This window comes from Populus alba, chromosome 19 (assembly GCF_005239225.2).
Source record: "Populus alba chromosome 19, ASM523922v2, whole genome shotgun sequence".
Taxonomy (NCBI): Eukaryota; Viridiplantae; Streptophyta; class Magnoliopsida; order Malpighiales; family Salicaceae; genus Populus; species Populus alba.
In genome coordinates, this window is record NC_133302.1 from 9,212,959 (window position 1) to 9,225,842 (window position 12,884).

Genomic DNA, 12,884 nt, shown 5'->3' on the forward strand with positions numbered 1-12,884 from the left:
AGATTATATGTTTTGGTTCCATTAGACAACCTTTGAAGGCATTGCAAGTAATATTGAAAAATAGGCATCGGATATGTTAAAATGGTAGTTAGTGGATGAACATATGAACTTGTCATGTCAACACATCTATTTATGTGGCTAATGATATGTTGTCTTGTTAATCATTACATTGGTATGAAATGGACTTGCTGATGTGACTTTACAACATCTCTGAGGGCATGCTGTATGTGGTTGATTGGTGAAAATCAATTATCTTCATTATCCAATGTTCACCGATGAAGTGGAGTGCATTTGTCTAAGATGAATGTGAAGATTTACTTACTGTTGTTGCTTGTTGATAAATAAAATTTGGTATATGTCTATTAAAAAATACAATATTTAAAGTTGTTGATGATGAGAAAAATAACGTTTTTAAAAAATTATTAAATGGAAAGCACAAATTAAAATGAGGATTCAAGGAGAGAGATAAAAAAATAAAAACTCTAATGACATCATTACTGTTATCAAATGAGATGAACACAATAATTAGAGAGTCGCATGCAGCAGGTAACTTGTTTTTGGATGAAGAGAGTGACCAGCTCTGATCAGTGATCACTATTGATGGTCTTTTTTAATATTGTTGGATTAATATTATTAGATTTGTCTTATTAATACCTTTTGAATGATACCAATAGTGTTATAATTAGAGTAGTAGTGTTATTATTAAAGTTTTGGTATGATTATAATCCTTGTTTCTTTTGTAACTGTACAATCTACTTACTAAATTATTTTTAAAAAGTCATGTTTTGTTGTCAGCAACAACTTTAAATATTATAATTTTTAATCTGTATAAATTATATTATTTTACTATTTAAAAAAAGATTATGTTATATTCGTAATTGTTTTAAAATAATTTTAAATAAGCCAAAAAACTCATTTTCTTCACATTGATTTGTGTAGAGTCCATAAAAGGTTTTTTTTTTTTTTTTTTTAATCTTTTGAATTTTATTGATCCCCGTTTAAATCATTCATGTATAGGTCAGTTGATGAGTGACTTGTAAGTGTGTTTGAAATACAATTTTTTTTTTTTTTTTTTTTATGATAAGCGTGTTTGACACACTGTGTTTTAAAAGTATTTTTTTAAATTTTTTTTTTTTACTTTGATATGTTAATTTTAAAAATAATTTTTTAAAAATAAAATAAATATATTGTTATTTTTTTTTAATAAAAAATATTCTGAAAAATAAACTATATTTTTAGATACATGAAATGTGTCACTACAATTTAGCTAGTTGATTTGCCTGCTTTGTTTACATTCCCTGTAAAGACACTCTTTCCAAATGCTACAAGCATGATAATTTACATGAGAAACATACCAAAACATCAGTATCAAACAAAGGAAAACAAATGGATAGTGATATCAATTTTTTAGTTGCTCCTTTTACCTAATTCATGTTCTTTACCTAATTCATGTTACCGCATTTCTATTGATCCACCGCTTAATTGATATACAAGAAAATTACATGCTTTGGCTACAAGGATAGGAAATGGGTGTTAGGATAGAATTGTGGATGATGAATTCTAAGTATTCCTTCATTGTCATTAGTTTTAAGATTAGATTGATGGCTCATGCTATGTTGTAAGCTAGGTTAGCTTTTTCATAACATAAAAAAAGTGTTTAGATAATAATATTTTGAAATAATATAAGTTAATTTTATTAACATGTGATCCAGGATATGAAATCAACATCTACAAATCTTAAGGCTCAATAATTTAATGTCAAATTAAAAAATTAAAAAAAAAATTCAATTTTAAAAAAAGTAACGTTGAAGAAAAAAGCAACCTGCCATGTAACATTAAGATTGGGATTAAAAAAACATATATATTTAAAAAATCATCTAGTAAAACAGACTAAAGTTATATAAAAAAACACAAAAAAACACAGTTTAACCAAGGTTAACTTGACTAACCATCATTTGGGATAACCTTACAAAAAAAAAAAAAAAAAATAATCACAAAGCTCAATGGTGAATAATTTAATGTCAAAGAATGAGGTTGGAAAAAAATTAACTTATAAAAAAATTCAAGAAAAAAAATATTCAAGTCAACTTAGTTTAACTCGACTAACTCGCTGCTTAAGATATAAGATTGAGATAAACTAATTAAAAAAAAAAAAAGTAGAACAAATAATGAAACTCAAGGTCTAATAACTTAATGTCAAATGATGGTATTCAAAAAACAATTAATAAAAGACCTAAAAAAAGACATAACTGAAATCAAGATAATATTCAAAATCAGCATCCCAAGTCATAAGATCAGAATTACCTTATAAAAAGGTAAACATAGAAAAAATTACAAAGTAAAATTTTCAATTATAAAAGAAATTTAAAACAAAACAAATAGTAATCAAAATAATAATAACCAAATTTGGTATAAAAATCATATGAAAGAAAATAAATTAGGGATTAAATTTAAAAAACAAAAATAAATTTAAAAGAATGAGGATAAAAATTTGATAAAAAGATTAAATGAAATTAAATGTTTAAGGATAAAATTGAAAAAAAAAATCAAGAAAATGATAAAAAAAAAAAAAAAAAAAAAAAAAAGCAATCAAAAGGAACAAGAACCAAAATTGAAAAAAAAATTACAAGCATAAATGATGAGGGATGAAATTAAAAAAAAATCAAGGAAAGGATAAAACACCAAAAAAAAAAAGCAATAAAAAAAATGAGGATCAAATTAGATATAAAAACTAAATGAAATGAAATGTCTAAAGATGAAATTGAAAGCAAAAAAAAAAAAAAACTTTCATAAAAAGTAGTAAAAACAAAATAAATAATAATCAAAAGCAAGAGGACAAAAATTGATAGAAATAGAAACTGGAGAACACAGTCAATTCTTAGAAGAGCTGACATGATATTTCAGTGTAAGAGAGACAAAATAGAAAGGACAAGAAAAAAGATCATTGGAGCCAAACTACACATCTGCCATGAACTTACGCCTCACCAATACAAATAGGATACCATGCTACTCCAAACATTATCGTAGGTGGGTGATTTTGGTCACTGGTTGGTCTCGCATGCTTCGTCTGAAGGGCGTGGGGGTCATCATGTACTAACATGTGCACGTGTCAATAACTTTTTTTAGTAATATTAAAATTTTTTAAATCATCAAACAACCTCTAGGGAAACCTAAAAATAACAAAAAAAAAAAAAAAAAAAACTTAAGGAAAAAGAAAAAAAAAATCCCTTGGAACCAAAATTATATTTTTATTTTATTTTAAAGGCAATTCCATTAATTCACTATTTTAAAAATAGAAAAAGATGAAAAAGCCCTCTTGTGCTATTTAATGGTTTTTTTTTTTACTTTTTACTTTTAAGGGTATCTATGTAATTTTACTATACAAATAATTTTAAAACATAAACCAAAGTTATACATTGTTTTGCTTTTAAAATCAACAAAGTCATTTCCCCATGCAAAAAAAGAACAAAAAATTATGTGGACCAATTTGTCTTCAATTAATTTTTTTTAATGCTTAATAAATTTACTAAAAAAATATTTTACCCCAATTACAAGTTTTTTATTTTTATTTTTAAAGGAAGGCAAAAGCATAATTACATTGTTTTATTGACAATGTAATGTCTTGGGTCACAATGTTTTAGTGATGATTTTTACTCTCTGTTTTTTTTATATATCTTTACATAAAAAAAAAAAAAAAAAACTAATCAAGAAAAACATTTAGGTATAATTTTTTTAAAATTCTCAAAAGCATTGGGTTGACATGTGCCAACACCAAACACGCCTAGCGAAGACGTGCTTAGTCTGATGCTAGTTATACCTAAGAGATGATTGGGTCTAAACACCACTAATTCTATAGTTTTTTACATAAAATAATAAAGGAATTATTTCTCAACAAACATGATTAATTAAACAAGTTTATACTCCATCAACACTATTAGATGTGTTAGTCTATCATAGCTCGTCTTTCCATCTTTTAGCTAGATAAAGTGAGTGGAATACAACTCAAAATGTCATAAATATAAAGTTACATTCCAGCCTTTTATCTTCACAAAAGAACAAAACTCATTGGCTATAAAAACACCATGAATCTTTCAAGACAGAAAAGTTCATAATCTTCATTCTCTATTACATATATTTTTAGAGCATCTCTTTAGAATATTATTGTATTCTCTCTCTTTAAAAAAATACTTAAATATTAGAGTCCTCATCTATATTAAAAAGGATTTTTTGCAAGTACTGGTCACAAGCTACCTTAACCTATCAAATACCAAGTACAAGCTATCAATCAATTTGGCTAAAAATAATGAATGATATTGTTAGAACCAATTAATTAACTAATTATCCAATAAGAGAATCCCATTTCTAGACTACTTAGATACTAGGTTACTTGAATTTTTTGGACAATGTCAGGGTTCTCATGGTCCCTGATTCAAGCTCTACAATAAGATGTAAAGCAAGCCTAGGGACCTCATTTGAGACACCATGATAGCTGTGACGTGAATTTGTCCCACATTTTACCCAAAACGCATTCTCTTCTCATCATGGTTTACAAAATATGTTCTTCCAAGGACGCCTATGAACCACGTGATTACATGAAGCCAGAAAGTAACCACTAGTCCAAATCATGGACAGCCCACTGAGTTTCCCTGTAGACTGGTAGCATTAGCCACTCAGAGTTGAAGACAGCTTGCTCCTATACTTTTGAAGGGGCATGCATTGAAATAGATAAGCACTCAACACAAAAGAAGAAAAGGGAAAAAAAGAAGTAGATGTGCACCATCACCATATGTTCAAGCCCACCTGCTTGAAGGAAAAATTTGTCCATAGATGTAACTGGCAACCTTGGCACAAATATTGATCAATTTAAATGATTTTTACCTCTTGCATGCACATTCCCAAGGCAGCAACCAACGAGCTACCGTGTCCGATGCTCGCACTTCACTCCAGTTCAGCACCAACATAGCCATGCAAGCGGACTCCGTCCTCGGCTCATTTTGATTGTCGAAATCATTGCATGCTAATGCGATCCATGACACTTGAGACTTCCATCAGTAGGGGGGCCATGCTAATTAAAATGCTCTAGTCTCTAAAACAGTATGCAACATTGCTTAATAATAACTTGAAAAATGAAAATCAAGGTATAAAAGGACCTCCATGGATAGCCATAACTGATAAGAGATGGCCCAATATTTCAATTTGCCACGGCATATGTATAAATAACAAAAACATGCAGGGGTTCTTACCAATGTCATGAAAAATGAACCCAAGCACGTTGAGAAGGCATCATGAATAACTCATCAAACATCTAAATCTTCAAATCTAATTGCAAGTAAATTACGTACACAAGCTACTCGATGGACCTTTTGTGTCAAGCTGGTTTTTGGCTAGAAGATGAACCAATCCCCTGGAGCACCTTGGTGTTGAGAAGTTCTTTACCAGACTTCCCCTTGAACATAAAGTGCCTTCTAAGACGACTTGTTATTGAAGAGCCATTGTCATTCTGTCGCGACACTGCCTGAGGCCAATTTCTCCTCAATCTGTCCTTGATATGATGAGAGGCTTCCGTATTACTGTGACTACCCTGGACCTCAGATATCACCACCCCCCTGCTTCTCCGTACGGATCTTAGGGCCATCTGCAAGGGCTCTGAAACTGGTGGGACTCTTCAATTGATCCTATAGTTTTCAAGCACAAGGGCAAGGAGGGTCATGAATCTGGGTCTTCGGAGTGACTTGTTCCAAACATTCAGCATGGAAAACATGGCTACAGGGTAATACCCCAGCAGTTGGCATGTCACCACCTCTCATGATTCGATGTGAACTCCAGGGGACTTTTGCCACATAAGTTTTCCACAGACTCCACACTTTTGTTCCACTACGGGACCACAAGGTGACCTCAGACTCTCCATATCCATGTGCTCTGCTATGTCAAACCTTTCTCCATCAATTCCCAGATCATAACTGCTTGCACTGCTCCATCTAAAACCCTCTCTTCTAGAGCTTGCACTGGGGTCTGGTGAAATCTCCAACTTTTGAAGTTCAGTGAGGTTTTATGGAACTTATACTCAACACTTGAACTGTTATCGGGCCAATGAGATGGTGATATCCGTTCCTCACGCGATGTTAACCTACCAATACTGCTGTTATCTGCATCCCCAAAGGTTTCACAATCTGACACAGGGTTGCGGAATACTAGCGGGTAGACAGTTTTTGACATATACAAGCGTCGGGTTGAAATGTTGCGATTGGAGAAAGCATATGGCCGCTTGCTAGTTGATTCCCAATGGCTGGAGTCTGAAAGTGAGGATGGAGACCCAAAATCAGGGGATGTCACACTTGCTCTAACAGCAAATCTTCTCTGAAACATGAAAAAAACAGAGAAGGAAATGTCACTTAATAGAACCTTTTCAGCCAGTGCTAAGAAACCCAAAGACTAGCAATAAAAGTCACCTCAGTGGAGCATGGAAGGCAAGTGGGCTGGGATCTTGATCCTGGCAATTGAAAATATGTTAAAACGACAACCACGTAAAGCAGTAAATAATAAACTCATCCAGATATCTAGCACAGAACCAGTAGGTTATGCAATACTGCTGGATTTTATTAAGAATTGGAGTGACATAGGACTAAAAAACAACTACCAAAAAGCTACAAGTAATACAAAACATGCGCTTGCAGACATGCATGCATAGATGATTTACATACCAAAGAAGCCTTAAATGAAACATTTATCTTGTGCAATCTTAAATCCACCAAGAAGAGATGAATTACTGATTTTACATACAAAAGAAGACTTTTCATATTCCTAATTTTACAGGCAAAATAAGTATTATATGACAATTCTCTTGTGTGATCTAAATCCACCATCAATGAAGTTAATATACAATTTCCCCTAATTATTTTCAATCGCCTGATACTACATACAAAAGAAGCCTTAGGAAAATTCTCTTGTGTGATCTAAATCCACCAGCAAAATATAATCTTGGATTTTGCTTCTTTAAGTTTTTGTTTTCATGAAAATACTACATAATATTCTAAATTTCCAGTCCATCATTTTTGGCTTATGCAAAGGCACATATTTAATATATATGAAGCACTAGAGATAGTTATCAACCAACTGTGATTGCCATATTGAGCATAAAGAATGGAGGGTGATAGGAAGGCCTTGTTTCATTCTATGTAAAGTATAATTAGTACATGAGCTAATTAACTTGTCTACAAATTTCGAGTTCCTCTTTTTTCACTTCTTTCTTTCAGTTGAGTAAAAGTGATAATTTACTTGACTGTAAATCATGATCAGAAGAGAAAAAAGTAAAATATACTCAAAAGAAAAGGAAGATGGGAACCATAAAGATTGCAAGAGAGTTCATATGAAGCTCAAAAGCATATTTAATATTCATTAACCAATGACTAGCTTGAAAAGGAACTGCAAGGAGGACGAAAACTGCAAAGCTGGTGGATTTATAGATATTGACAATTTCTCATTATGCTGATTGCAATATTTTGCTGGTTTCCACTCTAAGGTGCGTTTTCTGTATAATCTTGCATTATTTTCAGCAACATGTTCAGGATGCTAACATCTTACTCAACATAGTTTCCAACCCAATATTCATTCTAGATCTCAGCAATCTCCTTGACATTCAGAGACATTGTTGATTTTTCTCCATCATTACAAGTATAACTGTCCAGACCGGCATGCTGCCAAGTCACCTCATACATGGTCAATTGACTATGAAAAAGTCATATGAAGTATAGTCAATCTTTGCTGAGAACCTGACTATGCCCTTTCTCAGCATTGCCTCTCCAAAATGGGAGTATCAAATGGGCATTTTTTATGAAGTTTTTTGTCCCAAGAATAATAATAAAAAAAAGCCCACAGAGCAGTAATAGTTTTAGAAACTACTACAGTTCAAACTATCAAATTACAATGACACCATTATCCATAAACATTTTTAATATGCAGCTCATGTTGCCGGTCACTCATAAGGCTGCGGACATAAAATTAGAAATGCAAAATGGTGTAATAAGACAATGTATAGAGATGAATATTAGATTTAGAATATGAGTAATAAGACAAACAAGAAAATGGAAACCCTGCGGGAAAAGATAGGTAACCTAAAAACAGAATTGGACAGGACACAGCCTCTGATAAATTTTCCAGAAAACAAACAAAACATTCAGCACATTTTCAGCACGCGAGAACAAATGGCATTCAAATGAGAAATGACCTAATCAATGCAGATCTTTTATGTAATTAGGATATTCTGTTAGTTTATACCTGATTCACCAAATATAATAATTAAAATTACAATTACCTATTCTTAGCTGACTAATGTCAGAAAATCTTTCAATTGTGATTTTAAGAATCCCTTAAATGATGGAAAAGGTGAGAAACAGCTTGACCACATACACAAATATATGAAAAGGAACAAGAGAAAAACCTCATATCACACAGTTCCATCAATATACAGAACCTCTAAACAGGACTTGCCCTTGTCATGACAGGTATATTAACAGACAAAAAATCAGATCACCATGAATCTAATATTAGAGAATGATTATATTAAGATTACCTCCAGCAATAGAGGCAGCACGCTCACCAAGATTAAATTTTCGCATAGGTGATGTCCATCGAGGCTCCTGAACAATATCAGGTGGGCTGTCAGAATAAGGGAGTGCACCATCAGACACAGAATGATGATGGTTGGTATACTGTTCACTTCCTACCCAGCTTCTGCTTCCCCTACTATTTGAGGACATTGAAGAACCACGAACTGCACGAGAGCCATGTGATAAACCATCTGACCGTAACCTGCAATCCCACATCCTCAATGGAGGAGGCGAGAAACTAGAGTTAATTTGCCAATGTGGTTCGCCATGATTATTGGAAGAGTCCCTACCAGTGGCAGGTGACTTCGCTCCCTGTGGCCCAGCGGCCACACAACAAAGCGCACCCGTGTTAGCTATTTCTATTGGCACAGTAAGGTTGTTTGTGATCCAGTTAAATATACTTATGGGCGAATGAAGGTCCACATGGCCAAAGTTAGATACTAAGTTGGATATAATGGCAAAACTATCTCTAAATGTTGCAAAAAAGGATCACAGTATACGATGAAGACAGAAATCATTGAAGGCAGCAGCCACCCAGTATACTGAACCCTTCATAGGAGGCATATCAAATTTCCATTCTAAATCGACTTATTATACAAGGGCGATTCTTCAAAACTTCAGCATGCTTAGCAAATTGCTGAACAAATATGATCCTTTCCAAAACCAAGCTCCACCTGAAGCCTGCCCTTCTCCACTGCATTTATCCAATTGCACCAGTTTAACATCTGAACCAATATAATAGGTTCAAGAACAAAATAATCATCACACATATTCTACAAAATAATCATCAAAAAATAATGAATCATAAAAAGCATATTACTTGAGCCAGAGAAAACCACTGGTAGCACACAGTCAATGACATCAACAAAGAAAGACTTGGGTTTCTTTATTTCTGGAACTAACTTAAATGCAAACTTAATTTGAAAGTCCCATTGAAAAACTTCACCTCATATTGAATTTATTTTTTGTCAATTCAACTTTTCACGCCATGCAAACATTTTTAAAGTTTTTCCAGGTTTCATTCAAATACTCTTCAGAGGCGTAAATGACTACAAAACCTGATCTATAAATAATGCATTGTAAAGGCCACTATACAAAATCATAGTAAAATACAAGACACCATGACAACCATTCCATGATAACTAAATCCAAAATCCAAAATCATATTTTCAGCTTATAAGCAAAAATGATATTGCTTTACATCAACCACACTTAACAAATAGTGCCTAAATAATTACCTTCTATTTGCAGCAAAAGTAATAATAATAGAGAAGCTGACACCATAACAGCCTCGCACAAATCAAATCAAATCTTCCAAGCATTTAATTCTAACCAAAACTAAACTTGACCCCCCCAAAAGATATTTGTACGCTTAAAAAGTAGCGCAAAATCAAGCATTAATTAAAACAACCCAATTAACATGAAAATAAGTAATGCACACCCAGAAAAAAATTAAGCCCACCAACCCTTTTCAAATTTCCAACAAAAATGAAAAAGAAAAAAAAATCAAAAAAACAAAACAAAAGAACACCATTTACATATAATAAAACAAGGGTCAAGAAACAAAGTACCTCAAAATGCCGAAAAGAAACAAAATTTGATGAAAGAAATGAAGAAACAAAAACGAAACCCTAAGGGTTTTGAGTCTTTGATAATAGGAGAGCAATGAGGTTGTTCGTATAAAATATTCACTTTGTGGTGAAATGAGACAAAAGGGAAAGCAAAAGGTTGGAGCTTTGAAATGGATAGGCATAACACTCTTTCTATGCTATCTTTTTTCTTCGTTGATTACTACTATATAAAATAAAATATAAATACTTTGTACATAAGATTATTTACTAATGATAATTATTAATTAATATTAGTGGGGTGGTGGGGTGGGTTTTTTTTTTTTTTTTTTTGAGAAAATAGCGCCTGTAAATTCTTGTCTATTACAAGGTTGGATTTCGGACACGTGATGTCACGGAGTGCATGTAATTTATACAGTTGGAAGACTAAAGGAGATGAATCAGAAGAATCTCTGTACTGTCTCAGACACATAAATTCCTTTGGTATCATTTCGTATGAGTAAACTATTGAACTCCTATTATTAATTTGGCCAGACTCTCATTCCTTCTTCTTCTTTTCTCTCTCTCTCTTTTTTATTCAATACAAAAATTATTAAGCATAAAAAAGGGCTTTGCATTTGAATTTATGTGTTCATAACAAATTATTTCTTGTTGTCTCCTTACAATTTTATTTTTTATTAACTGGATATCCGGACCAACTTACACGTGCCTCGACTAATTTCACAAATCCTAAAGTTAACGATCATATAAATTTTCAGTAGCCTTAAAAGGACTCAAACTCGTAACCATTAAAGAGTAAACCTAAAACCTGATTAGTTAAATTACCTCTTAAGATTTGTCTCCTTACAACTTGGATTTGTATGTAATGGCGCAATATAAAAAGGGTAAAATCATTGCCAACCAAATTAGTCTTAAAAGAATACAAAGCTAATTATATATGTATGCATATAATATCACATGTAATCTATTTTCTTTCTAAAAATAAAGGTTAATTGTTTAATTTGGGTTTATATAATATAGTATTTCTCTAATCTATCATTATATATTTAATTAAGCAAATTTTATATTAAAAAATACATTAAATTTATAGTCTATTATTCATTTCCAGGCTAATTTATAGAAATTAATTACCTAAATTGCATGTTATAATAAGTTTATACCTAAATATTAACAAAATATTAACTCGTGTAGGTAATTCAATGTTCACTCTTTAGCATTTTATAGTGAACTAGAGTAGTGTATTTTTTTTCTCCTTTTAGTCCTTAAATTTTTTTTATCCCGATTTAGTCCTTTTTAAGCCAAATTGATGGCCAATTCCTTCCAATTTGCTAAGAAATGACACTATTAAAAAACAAAGGATCAAAGTGAAAAAAACAAAGAAATCAGGTGTCAATTTCATACTTGGCAAGAAAAAAATTAAATTAGTCCTCTTTCTTTCCAATTAAAAAATCTTTGATCTCTTTAGTTTTAGAAAATTCAATTTCAGTACAAAATTTTATTTTTATTCTTTTTTAATTCCTAATTTGAGAGAGGAGATAGAAAGTCATTGAATTTTAATGTAAAAAGAGAAGATCATTGATTGACTTCGCCTCTGACCACTAAAATAGTCGTTCATGGTGTTAATGGGTTCAATTCAATGAGAAGAGTTTTAATAAAGTGTTATTTTGTAATATCTCCAACAATAAAATATTGAAGATAACAAATTAGTTGTATCCCATCTACGTTTTGACTTTAAACCTTTCATGTTCTCGGATATATTTTTTACCTGATCATGAGACCTATTTCATTAAATTTGAACTAGGGTATATCAAATTTCATGATACTACATTTCACCATAATCCTTTCACTATTTATTCATTTCATCTAGTTTTAATTTGTATTTCTGTGTTTTTTATTTTTCAAGTATTTTTCATAATTCAATTTTTAAAAACCCATACACAAACCTTTTATTTTATTTTCTCCCATCTATTATCTTCCCCCTAAGGTAAATATTTTCTTAATTAGTTGTGATAATTTTTCCCTCATTAATTTCATATACTTTTTTTTTCATCCTGGGGTTTACATATTTCACCTTCAAATAGCCTAAGAAATTTGATTTGACCTCGGCAAACTTTTGGATTTTGAGTTGATTTTTTATTCTTAGATCATGTTCGGAGTTATTTGGTAAAGGCATATACAAGTTTATTTAAGTCTTTAGAGTGTTTTTAGGTGTTTTTGAGTCAAATTATGGTTGAAAAATAGATTTTTAGGTGTAAAATACCTTTGGCTCGACTTTTAGGTGACCAAAGGTAGTCAAGATTTGGTCAAAACAAGCAACGTGCCATCCACCTCTTTAAAAGAGAAAAACAAAAGGCTCAGGTGTGTGGGCTTGGGGTGGAGGGCTCGTGCACTTGGCCTTTTTTGTTAAGACCACTTAGGCTTCTTCTTTTTTTGTATTTTATTTTTTTTTTCAATTTCATTAGTTAAAGTTTATTTTTAAAAAGAGTAATTGAGTTTTTTTCAATTTTATCTTGAAAATATTTGGTTTATTTTTAGTCAGCCTTCCTAATTTTTATTTTTTATTTGCTTTGTATGGTTCATTACGGTCTCAAATAAACATCTTGTTATTTTATTGGTGTTTGATTATATATACATCTATTATTTTAAGTTTTTTTTTTCCTGATCATCCAAGTCTTTTTTTTTAACTTATTGAACCAACTGGGTCATATTA

General features: G+C 31.6%; 1 pseudogene; it reads right to left on the bottom strand.

The window, feature by feature from the left end:
• Positions 1–5,127: 5,127 nt before the first annotated feature.
• LOC118036537 (uncharacterized) lies at positions 5,128–10,419 on the bottom strand (annotated as a pseudogene).
• Positions 10,420–12,884: the final 2,465 nt, after the last annotated feature.